At 34.2% G+C, this 13792-nt stretch overlaps 1 protein-coding gene across 1 annotated transcript in view; it reads right to left on the reverse strand.

The window, feature by feature from the left end:
- Pth2r (parathyroid hormone 2 receptor) overlaps positions 1-13792 on the reverse strand; it is a 182439-nt gene that overhangs the window by 72778 nt on the left and 95869 nt on the right. The gene's annotated exons all lie outside the window — the stretch shown is intronic.

Here is a 13792-nt window from a genome sequence, read left to right on the forward strand (position 1 = left end):
TCTTAATGAATAGAGTGATTTGTTCTAATGGTGTTTGTAAATAGGATATCATGTCTGCATCTTGCACAGCAATTAGCCACTAGGAAGAATGTATGCAATGTGTTAATTATTGAAACTGTCCTACCAATTTAATTGTCTCATTGGTATTTGTTTATCAATAAAATTACGGGAAAAAAAGAAAAATTTGATGCACATCTCATCCAGTATGCTCCAGTGGTTAAGTCATGCATAATTGTATTAAAATATCAAAACCAGAAAGTTGACATTGGTGTAATGTGCTTGCTTCTAAGTCTTCAGCATTTTATCACATATATACATTTTTGTAAAAATCAATGAAATCAAGATTCAGAATTATTCCACAAACACAAAGATGAGCCCTCAGGCTGGGGAGACAGCTCAGTAGTCCAGGTGCCTGCCTGGTAAGCACAAGTACCTGAGTTTGATCCCTGGTACCTCATGTTGTGCTGTTTCCAGAACCCTGGGCACACCATGCAGGCCCCAACACTGGGCATGGTGGCACAAGTCAGTAATCCTAGTACTGGGGAGGCTGAGACAGGAGAATCAGCATGAGTCTGGTGAGACCCTACACCAAATAAATAAATAAATCTTTAAGTATTTTTTAAATTAGCACTGCCCTTTACCTATATACCTATAGAGTCCCTCCTGCTCTGGATTCCCATCACTCAAAACATGGGATAGCCATTAATGTTTCAAATCCCTATAATTTTATAATTTTATGATTTCATACTATTCTATAATGTAGTCATATAGTTTGAGACCTTTGGAGATTAGCCATTATGTCCTTGTGACATTATGTCCATTATGACTATGTGTATATCAATAGTTTGTTTCTTGTTAATGCTGAATAATATCTATCCTATGTGTGTAACTAATGTATATATTCACATTTAAGGAGATGTTTTGTAGATAGTATATATCTGGGTTGTATTTTAATAGACTTAGAATCTATTAATTTATGCATTCAGAGCATTTTTATTGTATTGTTCCTTTCTTATGTTTTTCTTTCTGATGATCCTGTTACCTATATTTTTTAGAAATGCATGTTCAAAATATATTTATAATTTTAGAAATATATATACCAGAAATATATGAATATGTATGTATGTATGTATGTATGTAGTGTGTGTGTGTGTGTGTATGAAAGAGAAAAAGACACAGAGACAGAGAGAAAGATGGCATGGGGATTAAATACAAGGGCTTTGCACTAATCTACATCCTCAGCCCTGTTTAAAAAAATTTGAGACAAGACCTTGGTAAGTTGCCAAGGGCCTGAGTTGAATCCCCAGTTCTGAAAAAAAAAAAAAAAAAAGATTGACTTGGGCCAAGATATAGCTCAGCAGCACAAGCACTTGCCTGGCAAGTGAAGGTCCAGAGTTTGATTCCTATACAAAAAGAAAAAGAAAAAGATTGTCCTTTTTCTATTATGTATTCTTCAGTTTTCAATGATAGTTCTTTTACTTCCTTGGGTAATTTTCTCCTAATTATTTTATTTTATTTAGTTAGTATAAATGAGATTATTTTCTTTTTCATTAAGTTTTTTTACTTAATAATGTACATAATATCTGATATTTAGTCAAAAAACACAAGGCATAAAAATAAAAAGCAATATATAATCCATAACCAGGAAAGATAGTCTATAGAATGCCAAAAAATGACAGAAATTGAATTAGCAGTCAAGAATTACAAAACTACTAATAAGAACCTCACTCTAGTTAGGGTCATGACATAATGAAATAAGCAGAATAAAAACTACACCAAAACCATAGTAATGAAATTGCTCAAACTACTAGCAAAAAGAGGATCTTAAAAGTATGGAAAATATCCACATTGACTAGAAGGAGGATCAAAAGGTCACACTTCTTGCAAGAAACAAAACAAATCATAGGAGAATAGAACAACATATTTAAATTACTGGGGGAAAAAGCTGTCACTCTTGATCTCTGTATTAACATATCTTTCAAAACTGAAGAGTGAAAAAATGCTCACAGATTGTTATTTAATACAAAATGTTAAAGAAATTTCTTTATGCAGGTGAAACAAATTGTACGAAAGGAAATTTGTATCTAAACCAAAAATAGCAAATATTATTAAAAATAAGATAATTTCCTCATTTTTGACATTTTTAAAACATAACATTTAAAGCAAAAGTAAATACAATGATTGTCAAGAGTCTTAATGCCAGAAATGTAGAGCTAAATTAGCACTAAGTAAATGTCACTGTTGGCCATCATAATAAGCTTGGAAGAAAAATCTTGAAAAGATAAAACCTGATTCAAGACAACTTAAATTTACTTAGAAGAATAACCATAAAGAGAACACAGTACAATGAACAATAAACAACAAAAATTCACAATGCCAAACACCCATTCAATTTCACAGAGCACCTAAGCATGTAGAAAAAGAATAAAACCAAGAGAAAGTATAACCAATAGGAACAGATCCACAAATAACAGAGATAATGGAGTTGACAGACAAGGACCTTAAAAAAATTTAGGGCACAAAGATTAAGATTTTAAAATCATATATATCATATGATTTTATAATATAAAATAACATTTGATATGAAAATATAATAATGACATTAACAGCAGATTAGGTATTGCACTGCATAATATGGGGTTGTGAGAAATGAGAGAATTTTAAACGTATGCCATAGAAATGTTCAGCATCTCATCCTGATTGTAGCAATGATTACCTATTTGGATACAGGTTTTTAACTTTATATTTTCACTTGTACATATTTTTCAAACATGTTAATGACATTCATCATAGAGAATTGGTATCTATACATAATATATTCAAATTCTTTTTTGACCATTCCTTCCCCTCCAAGCATTCTTCCTTTTTCCCTCTCTTTACAAAATCTTTATTACCAGTTTTTCCTCCTATTCCTTTTTCCTTTCCCATTCTTTCTTTTATCCCTCCACCCTCTCTTGTTCCCCTTCTCCTTTGAACATTTTCCTCCTACTTTTCAATATCCTCTATTATGTTTCTTGTCTATCCTTTAGAAGTCACATAAATACCACAAAACAATGTGGTATTTAAACTTGCGTGTTGTGCTTATTTCACAGATGATTTTGAGGTGCATCCATTTTCCTTCAGATGACTCAATTTTACCCTTCTTTGAGGAAGAATAGTGCTCTATTTTATATTAATACATTTTCTTTATTCATGCATTGGATGATGGATATATGAGCTCTTTTGGCCAACTTTTTACACCCAACTTAACTGAACTAGCATGATGCCGGGAGTGGGGGCCCCACCTGAGGATTGATTCCAGCAGCATAAGCAGCAGAACTGGAGAAGCAGAGGAGAAGCTGTTAGGGAGCTATTTAGAAGCTGTTGGGGAGCGGTTGGAAGCTGCTGGTTCTCTTGGGCTATTCTGGAGGAGCTGGTTGCACTGGCTTTCCTGATGAACTTGGCTGTTCTTTTTGGAAGAGGAGCTTGAGACCTTGTTGTCACTGAGAATGGCTATGGTTCACTTTGGGGAAGCTCTGATCCTCATCTTGAGCAATGCTTCCTGCCTCCAGAGGGGAAGATGGTGCACTGCTCAGCCTTCTAGAAAAGCAGGCCACATTGGCTTTCCTGATGGGAACTCAGTTTTCCTCATCCTCAGAAGAGCTCAGAACCCACTTTCACTTAGGATGGCTGTAGTACTTTTTGAGAGAGCTCTGGTTCTTACATTAAGCATTGCTTCCTGGCTCCAGTTCAGATCCCTCATCCTACTAACCCAAATCCTTCCTTCTACTGGCACATACTTCCTAGCTGCCACCACTGGCCTTGGGCCTTCCCAGTGCAGATCCGTGAAGTGGGCCTGCATGACACTTTGTCATGGGCTCTAGATCTTCAGCTGACTCGTGCAGGGCCTTATTTTGGGATCCTGGCCCTCAGCTGAATTCCTTGGTCTTTTTCTCATTTGTTTGTAACCAATAGAGGTTTAAACAAATAAGCGTATGCACTTTTCAAATCTGTAGTCCAATAAAGACATTTATTGAATTTAACATAGCTTTAAAATATTTTGACAGTGTGCAAATGCATTTATAACATAATCTGCCAATTAAGATTCCAACAAAGTTTACAGAACCTACAACAGAATTTATAGATGCCTACAACAGTTTGTAGATTGGTTTAATTTAGTTATAGGTGTGGATAGGTTTCCTGCACTCTTTATATATAATTATTTTGATGATTCATTATAAAATAATCTTATAAAATATGTGTCCTGAATTGTACTATTCCCCTTGCAAAATCCCAAGCCATGACAGTTGTTATAAATTGTTCTGCTATAAACAGGGAGAAGCACATATCACTGTGGTGTGATATTTTTAAATCATTTGAGAAAATATCTAGGAAGAAAATAGTTGGGTCACATGGAATGTCTACTTTGAGTTTTTGGACAAATCTCCATACTGATTTCCATAGTGGTTATTTACACTCTCATCAGCAATGGAGAAGGGATCCTTTTCCTTGAAGCCTCATAAATATTTGGTTTGGTTGATTTCTTTATTTTAGTCATTCATTCTGGAGTAAAATAGAAATCTCATCACTGTTGTAATCTGCATTTCTTGAATAGCAGTGATACTGATCATTTTTTCATATATTTATCTGTTATTTATACTTCTTAATCTGAGAAGTGTCTGTTCATTTAAGATGTCCATTTTTAAATTGTCTTCAAATTTGGGGGATCTACTTGTTTTGAGTTCTTTATAAACTATAGATGCTAGTCCTCTGCTCAAAGAGCAAATGGTAAATATTTTTTCCTATTCTGTGCATTGTGTCTTCACTCTGTTGGTTGTTACTTTTGCTGTGCAGAAGCTTTTTAATTTAGTGTGATCCTAGTTGTTGATTCTTTGAATATTTTCTGTGTGATCAATTATGTTCATAAAGCCTTTCCCTTGTTTTATCTATTCTAACATTGAGTAGATTTAATGTTTCTATTTTAACACTTAGATCTTTGTTGTATTCAATTTTATCTTAGTTTATGGTGATCAATATGGGTCTAAATTCAGTTTTAATAATGTGGAAAGCCAGTTTTCCCAGCACCATTTATTAAAAAGGATCTTTGTTCCAGTGAATGTGTTTGGCTCCTTTGTCAAAGATATGGTAGCTGAGTGTTTTTGAAGTTGTTTCTGAATCTTCTAGTCTGTTCCATCGATCCTCGTGTCTGGTTTGTATTTGTTTGTTTGTTCATTTGTCTTTCCCATTATGCTGCTGTTTTCAAATATGTACCTGTGTTTATGCTATTCCAGATCTCTTCTTGTTTCATGCAAATTTTAGGACTATTTCTCTAATTCTTTGAGATATGCTATTGTTATTTTAATTAGGATTACATTGAATCTCCACAAGTTTTGGAAATATGGCCATTTTTGCTATATTGGTTCTGGCTATTAAACAGCAGAGAGTATCTTTCCACTTTCTGAAAACCTTTTCAGTCTCCTTTTTCAGAACAAAGTAGTTTTCAAAATATACATCTTTCACTTCCCTTGTTAGACTGATTCCTAATTATTTGATTTCTCTTAATGCTATTGTACAAAGTATTCTCTTTTGTCTTGGGGAGTTTATTATTGTGTACAGGAATGCTACTGATTTTGGGATGTGGATACAGTCAAATTTGGTTATTAATTCTACAAGACTTTGGTGGAGTTTTTGAGTTCTTTCTGTAGAATATCACGTCATTAGCAAATACTGATAATTTTAATTTCTTTTCCTATCCATATTCCTCTTATTTCTTTCTCTTGTCTAACTGCTCTAGCTGTTTCCAGAACTATATTGAAGAGAAGTGGTGATAGCAAGCATTCTTGTCTTGTTCCTGATTTCAGAGTGGAATCTTTCCATTACTTGTTCATTTAAAATGATATTGGTTGTTGATTCATCATAGATGGTTTTTATGAGATTGAAGCCCTTCTATTCCAATTTTCTCTAGCATTTTTATCATGAATGGGTGTTGGACTTTTCTGCATCTATTGAAAGGGTCATGTAGTTTTTGTGCTCAGTTCTGTTACTTTGTTGTATTCTATGTATTAATTTGCATTTGTTAAACCATACATGGATCCCTGGGATGAATACTACTTTGTCATGATGTATAATCTTTTTTATGATCATCCACATTTTGTCTGCCAGTATCTTACTGAGGATTTTTACATCCATGTTCATTAAGGATGTTGGTCTACAGTTCTCTCTTTTTTGTTGAATCTGATATTGGGTTATTCAGAATCTTTATATTTCCTTGATCCAGCTTGGGCAATTCATATGTACCTAGGGGGACCAAGCATAGAGCTCCGTGGCACAAGCACCCACCCAGCAAGCACAAGGTCCTGAATTTGATTCCACATACAAAAAAAAAACCCTAAATCATATTTATCTAGGAATCTGTCCATTTCTTCTGCATTTTCCATCTTATTGGAGTACAGTTCCTCAAAGTAGGTACTGATGATTTTCTAGGAGGATCTGTTGTGATTTTATCCATTCATTTCTAACTACATTAATCTGATTTATATATATATATATATATATAAAATATATGGCTGGCTAAGGGTTTGTCTTATTTAATTTTTAAAAGGAGAAACTCTTCGACTTATTCTTTGTATTATTTTCTTAGTCTCAATAGCAGTAATTTCTGCTCTGATCTTTATAATTTCCTCTTATACATGCTTTGGACTTGATTTGCTCTTCTTTTTTGAGAAGCTTGAAGGTCAACATTAGGCTGTTTACTTCAGTTTGCCCTGTTTTTCTGATATATGAACTGCTATAAACTTCCCTCATAGGACTACTTTCATCACATCCCATAAGCTCTGGTATGTGTTGTGGGCACTATCATTTAATAGTAGATACTATATAATTTCTTCAGATTTATCTATGACTCCTGGGTTATTTAGGAAGGTGTTATTTACTTTCCACATGCTTCTTTTAATGATTACTTTGCCATTCATTTCCAATTTCATTGCATTTTGATCTGATATGCAAGGAGTATTTTCAATTCCTTTGTATTTACTTAAGTATGTTCTGTGAGATAGTAAGTGGGCTACTTTGAAGAACGTTCCCTATACAGCTGAGAATATGTATTTAATTGTTGTTGGTTGGAACATTCTGTACATATCTACTAAATCCATTTGTTCAAAGGTTTTATTCAGCCCTGATATTTCCCTGATGTTTGTTGTCTAGTTCGGTTTTATTTTTTCTGTTTTGACACTGGGATATTTAGGTCATCCATTACAACTGTATTAGTACTTTTCTTATTTTTAATATCAATTCATGTTTGTTTATATACTTCGGTGGGCTGATATTTGATGAACATACATTTATAATTATTATTTCTTCCTCTTGAACTTTTTCCTTAACAAGGATGCAATGATTCTCTTTGTCTTTCTTGATCAGTCCTGGCATGAAATCCACTTTGTCTACAAATAGCTAACTTTGTTATTTTCTAGATTTCTGTTGCATAGAGTATTGTTTTCCGTTCTTTGACCTTTAAACTATGAATTTCTTTTTATTTAAATGTGCTTCTTGTAGGCAGTATGTTGTTGGATCTTGTTATTTTGGGTTTTTCTGTTTTGTTTTTGTTTTTTTGTTTTGTTTTGTTTTTTACCAGGGATTAAACTCAGGACCTTTTGTTTGCCAGGCAGCCACTTATGCCACTACACTATCTCCCCAGCCCTGGATCTTGTTTCTGGATCCATTCTACCAATCTATTCCTTTAACTGATGAATTAAGACCATTCAGACTGATGGTTTTAACTATTTTCATATGAATTTTACCATTGTCTTTCCTACTTTATGAAAACTCATTTTTGTATTTCAATAATGATTGCATTTCATCCATAAATTAATTTTTCTAATGTTATCATTTCATGATATTAGCTTCTCAATATAAGAACAACGGTTATAGCTCAGCAGACTAAGTGCCTGCTTTTGCAAGTGCAGGGAGGGTTCAATAACAGGTCCCTCATGGCACGCTGACCCTGCCCCCAGGGCATGCTGAGCCGACATATGAGTCTAGGTGTGGTGGTGCCTATAATTCCAGCACTGGACAGATTGAAAACAGAAGGATCACTATGAGTCTGAACTGCATAGTGAGACCCTGTAGCAAATACAAAAGTGAACAACAAGGGTTGCCTTTGGCCTTTGTAACGTCATCTTCAATTTTCTTGAGAGTTGTAAATTTGCATTATAGAGATTTTCCACTTCTTTCATTAGATTGATTTGTAGGTATTTAGTTTTTTAAACTAAAAATTTTTTAGTTTAAACTAAATAATTTTTTAAACTAAAAAAAATGGAATTTTTTTCTGATTTCCTGATTGGTGAGTTCATTATTGGTATACATGAGCAATACTGAGTTTTGTTTTGATTTCATATTCTGCCACTTTGCAGAAACTTTTCTCAGAGTAATATCAATTTTGTATTATAATTTTTGTATAATTCCATTTTGCTGAATTTACCAGAGCAATAGTGACTTTGTATTTCGATTTTTCCATCCTGCCTCATTGCTGAATTTCTTTATCAGATCTAAGAGTGCTCTGATGAAGTCTTTCAGGTCTTCTATATAAAATAAACAACACCCTATTCAGTAATCAATAGGTCACAGATGAAATTAAAGAAGAAATTCCACAATACCTACAATTCAACAAAAATTCAAGCACAACTTATAGGAATTTATGGTATGCAATGAAAACAGTTCTCAGAGGCAAATTCATAGCTGTGAAATCACACATTAGGAAAACAGAACAGGAACAAATAACATCCTAATCCTGCACCTACAACATCTATAAAAGGAATAGCAAACCAAACCCAGAGCTCAAAGATACGAAGAAATCATCAAGATTAGAGCAGAAATTAATTCAATTGAGATGAAGAAAACAGTTCCAAGAATGAAAGAATAAAAAAGCTTGTTCTTTGAAAGACTAAATAAAATCAGTAAGCCCCTAGCTAACCTTATCAAAAAGAAGAAAGAAAAAATTCAAATACAAGCAATAAGGAATGAAAAGGGTGTAATTACCACAGACCCAGTGCAAATTCAGAAAATTATCAATAGTAACTTTGAGAATATTTACATTTAAGAACAGAAGACACAGACAAAATGGACAGATTCCTAGAAAGATACAAATTGCCAAAACTGAATCAAGAAGATATAACAATTCTGAATAACTCAATAACAGCCAATGAAATACGATATGTAATAAAAAGCCTGCCGACAAAGAAAAGCCCAGGTCCTCAAGGATTCACAGCTGAATTCTATAAGAAATTTACAGAAGATATACTCTGTACACTCCTCAGACTCTTCAATGGAATTGAAAGGTAAACATTTCCCCCAAAATCATTCCTGGAGGCAAGTATTATACTGACACCAAAACCAGTGGAAGACGCAACTAAAAAAGAGAACTACATGTCAATCTCCTGCATTAACACAGATGTAAAAATCCTCAATAAAATCCTAGCAAATAGAATACAGCAAATCATCAAGAAGATCATATACCATGGCCAGGTAGGATTCATCCCAGGGATGCAAGGATGGTTCAATATTCAAAAATCTATAAATATAATGCACTATATCAATAAAGTGAAATGTAAAAAGCACATGATCATCGCAATTCATGCAGAAAAGGCTTTGGACAAAGTCCAACACTCATTCACGTTCAATGCCCTACAGAAAATTGGAATAGAAGGCCTCCACTTCAATTTGATAAAAGCCATCTATCACAACCCAATGGCTAACATAATTCTAAATGGGGAAAAACTGAAATCTTTTATTCCCACATCTTTTACAAGACAAGGATGTCCTCTATCACCCATACTATTCAATATAGTTTTTGAATCATTAGCTAGAGCCATTAGACAAGAGAGAGACATAAAAGGAATAAGAATAGGTAAAGAAGAAGTTAAATTATCATTATTTACAGATGACATGATACTTTACTTGGAAAACACAAAGAACTCTACCAAGAGATTACTAGAATTGATGCACAAATTTAGTAGCATAGCAGGATACAAAGTCAATATTCAAAAGTTAATAGCTTTACTCTACACAGATGACAAACACACTGAGATGGAAATTACAGAAACAATACCTTTTATAGTAGCACCATGGAAAATGAAATACCTGGGAATTAATCTAACTAAAGAAGTCAAAGATCGTTTAATGGAAATTTACAGTACTTTGAAAAAAAGAGATCGTAAAGGATGTCAGAAAATGGAAAGATATCCCATGCTCCTGGATAGGAAGAACCAAAAATGTGAAGATGACTATATTTCGAAAATTGTACAGATTTAATGCAATCCCTAGCAAACTACCACCAACATACCTCACAGACATAGAGAAATCGTTTCTAAAATTTATTTGGAACCCGAGAAGACCTAGAATAACAAAGGCACTCCTGGGCAACAAAGATAAGGAAGGAGGCATTATGATTCCTGACTTGAAATTATACTACAAAGCTACTGTGATAAAATCAGCATTGTATTGGCAATGAAATGGACTTGAGGATCAATGGAATAGATTAGAAGATGCAGATTCAACTACAAACACACTCAGCCATCTTATCTTTGACAAAGGGCCCAATCATGCTTACTGGAATAAAGATAACCTCTTTAACAAATGGTGCTGGAGAAACTGGCTCTCTACATGCCAAAAACTAAAACTTGACTAGGTCTAACACCATGCACTAAACTCAAATCAAAATGGATTAAATATATAAACATTAAAACAGAAACACTAAATCTCCTGAAAGAGAAAGTAAGAGGAACTCTTGAAGATATAGGGGTACGCAAAGAGTTCAAAACAAAAATCAAACCACATAGGTAACATTTAAAAGAATTAACTGGGACCTCCTCTTATTGACAAGTTTTTGCACATCAAAAGAAATTACCAACAAAGTGAAAAGATAAGCCACGTATTTCAAAAAATCTTAACTAATAAGCACTCAGACAAAGATCTGCCCTCTAGAATTTGTAAAGAATTAAAGAAACATTAGGGCCCCTAAATTAAAGACTCAATGCAGAAACGGGCATCCGAGATGAACACACACTTCTCAGAAGACAAAATTAAAGAGGCGAATAAATATATGAAAAAATGTTCCACATCACTAGCCATCCATGAAATGCAAATTTAAACAACACTGAGATACCATCTAACCCAAGAAAGAATGGCTATCATAAAGAAATCAACCAACAACAAATGTTGGAGAGGCTGTGGGAAAAGGGAACCCTTCTCCACTGCAGGTGGGAATGTAGACTGCTGCAACCATTATGGAAATCAGTGTGGAGACTCCTTAAAAGACTAGTACTGGAAATTCCGTTCAAGTCAACTATCCCCCTACTGGGAATTTTCCCAGACAAACTGAAAACGTCATGTCACAGTGATATGTGTTACCTATGTTTATAACAGGACAATTAGTGATAGCCAAATCTTGGAAACAACCAAGATGCCCGTCACATGAGGAATGGTTGAAAATGATGTGATATTTTTATACAGTGGAGTATTACTCAGCTATAAAGAATGATAAACTTGAAGCATTTATATTTAAGTGGAAGCCACTTGAAGATATACTCATAAGTGAAATAACCCAGACCCACATGTGTAAATATCATATAGTCTCCCTACTATAAGAACTCAAAAGAAGAAATACAAATAGAAAGGTAAAACACAATTAAAGGGAAAGCAAGAACTTGAGGATTGGACAATGAGGACGGGCAAGGAGAAAAGCTGGGAAACAGGACAGGGACAAAGCCAACACTTATACACACAAGATGGGCAAGGCAATGATACTGAGAAACATCAGCAGGTTTTTGAAACTAGCAGTTAATTGGTAGGATTCTCACTCTGACTATACATGCTGATACCTGTGAATCCAGCAACTGTGCTGAAGATAGCAATGTGTAAAGAAGGGTTACACTTGGAATACTTGTCATTCTGATCTTCTAAATATGTACTTCTTATCATGACATACCAATTGTTACCATACTATCTCACAAGTAAAAGGGTTTTTTTTTTTAATGGATGATAAATGAAAAAAATGACACAAGAAAAAAAAGTCACAGGACTGTCCTGCTACAATGCTGTATATGGTTAGATTTCTAAATTTCTGTGTAATAAAATGTAATTGTTTATTCATATTCTTTAAATATTTTTCATTTTTAAAATTTTTATCTCCATATTCTGTAGGGACTTAATGTTTAACATATCAATACTTGATGGAAAATACCTGTTCCATGTTATGCCTAAGATGTTTGATATTCATACAGATAGTGAAGTTAAACCCAACTGCATAAGATGTAGGGTAATAATAAGCTTCTCTTCTGGAGGGTTAAAAACCTCAGTTTGCACACCAAAAACTGGGCAAATAGAAGGGCTGCAAGGACAGCCAACATCTTGACTATACCCTTTCAAGGTCAGTGAAGACTCAGGACTTTGGAGAACCTCTACAGTAACATCATGTAACTCAGTTGTGTCCCAAATTTTCTGATCAAGGAGATTATGGGGCCACAGAGCAATGTGATCGATGATGTAGAGTGTGCCTAAGGAGAGTTACCTAGAGAGAAAACATTCTCTAGGGCTTTTATAGAGAGCAAATTGGTCAAGCAAAGGCCGTGACTCATCCACATGACTGACACTGACAAAGGATGTGTGAACTGCAGTACAAGGTTACAGGACATATCATGAGTGGACTTGACTGACCTCATCAGATCCAAAAGCTACAACTCCTGTTGCAGGGGTCTTACTTTATCTTGGTCTTAACCATCCAGCAGAAAAATATAAACATGAGGTATATAAAGTAATGCCATATTAATATGCTAAGCTGTGAAAGGCTCAAGTCAACAACTTCTGTGGATAACCCACTACTATTATGGAGTGCTGGACTGTGTTGGACTGTTTTGCTGAATTCACACACCCATAGTATTTAGATGCCAATGGAATACCCATTTCTGACAGGACTAAAGAAAAAATGGAGATGTAAAGGAAGGACCATTTTGTATCTGTATATGCAGTATAGTTAGGATAGATATACAGCTACATTTGCTTAATTCAATAAGAAGAAATATTTGTAGTAATAGTGTTTGGACAGGGTATTTTGTCTGCATCTTGTACTACGGATAACTACTAAGAAGATAACAATGTAAAATATATTAATTATTGAAACTGTCCTGTTAATCAGTTTTGAAACTGTCTCATTGATATTTGTTTCTCAATAAAATAATTTTTTTAAAAAACAGTTACTAGCACAGCTTCAATAATTAATACATTGCGTATTGTTGTCTTAGTGGTTATTCATTGTAAAAGATGCAGACATGATATCCTGTCCACAAACACTATATTTCCACCAACGGTTAGGAATTGTTCTTTTTTCCTCTCAGCTCTGCCACCAGTTATTATTGATTAATTTTTTTTTTTTCGGAACCGAGGATTGAACTCAGGCCATTGCGTTTGCCAGGGAAGTGCTTATTCCATTGAGCCATCTCCCCACCCCCAATTAATTTCATGATGATAGCCATTTTTCTGGATATGGAATCTCAACATTGTTTTAATTTTCATTTCCTTAATGACTGGTGATGTTGAAGGTTTTTCCTATATTTACTTGTCATTTGTACTTCTTTGAGAAGTGTCAATTCATCTCAAATTCCCATTTGTGGATTGGATCTTTGAGTTAGGTGGGTTTGATTTATTTTAGTACTTTATATGTTCTAGATATTATTCCTTTGTCTGAAGAACAGTTGGAAAACAATTTTCTCATTCTGTGGGTATCTTTTCACTTTGTTGGTGATTTTGTTTTGCATGCCAAAAA

Source organism: Octodon degus, unplaced genomic scaffold, assembly GCF_000260255.1.
Source record: "Octodon degus isolate 3935 unplaced genomic scaffold, OctDeg1.0 scaffold00016, whole genome shotgun sequence".
In the NCBI taxonomy this organism is placed as follows: Eukaryota; Metazoa; Chordata; class Mammalia; order Rodentia; family Octodontidae; genus Octodon; species Octodon degus.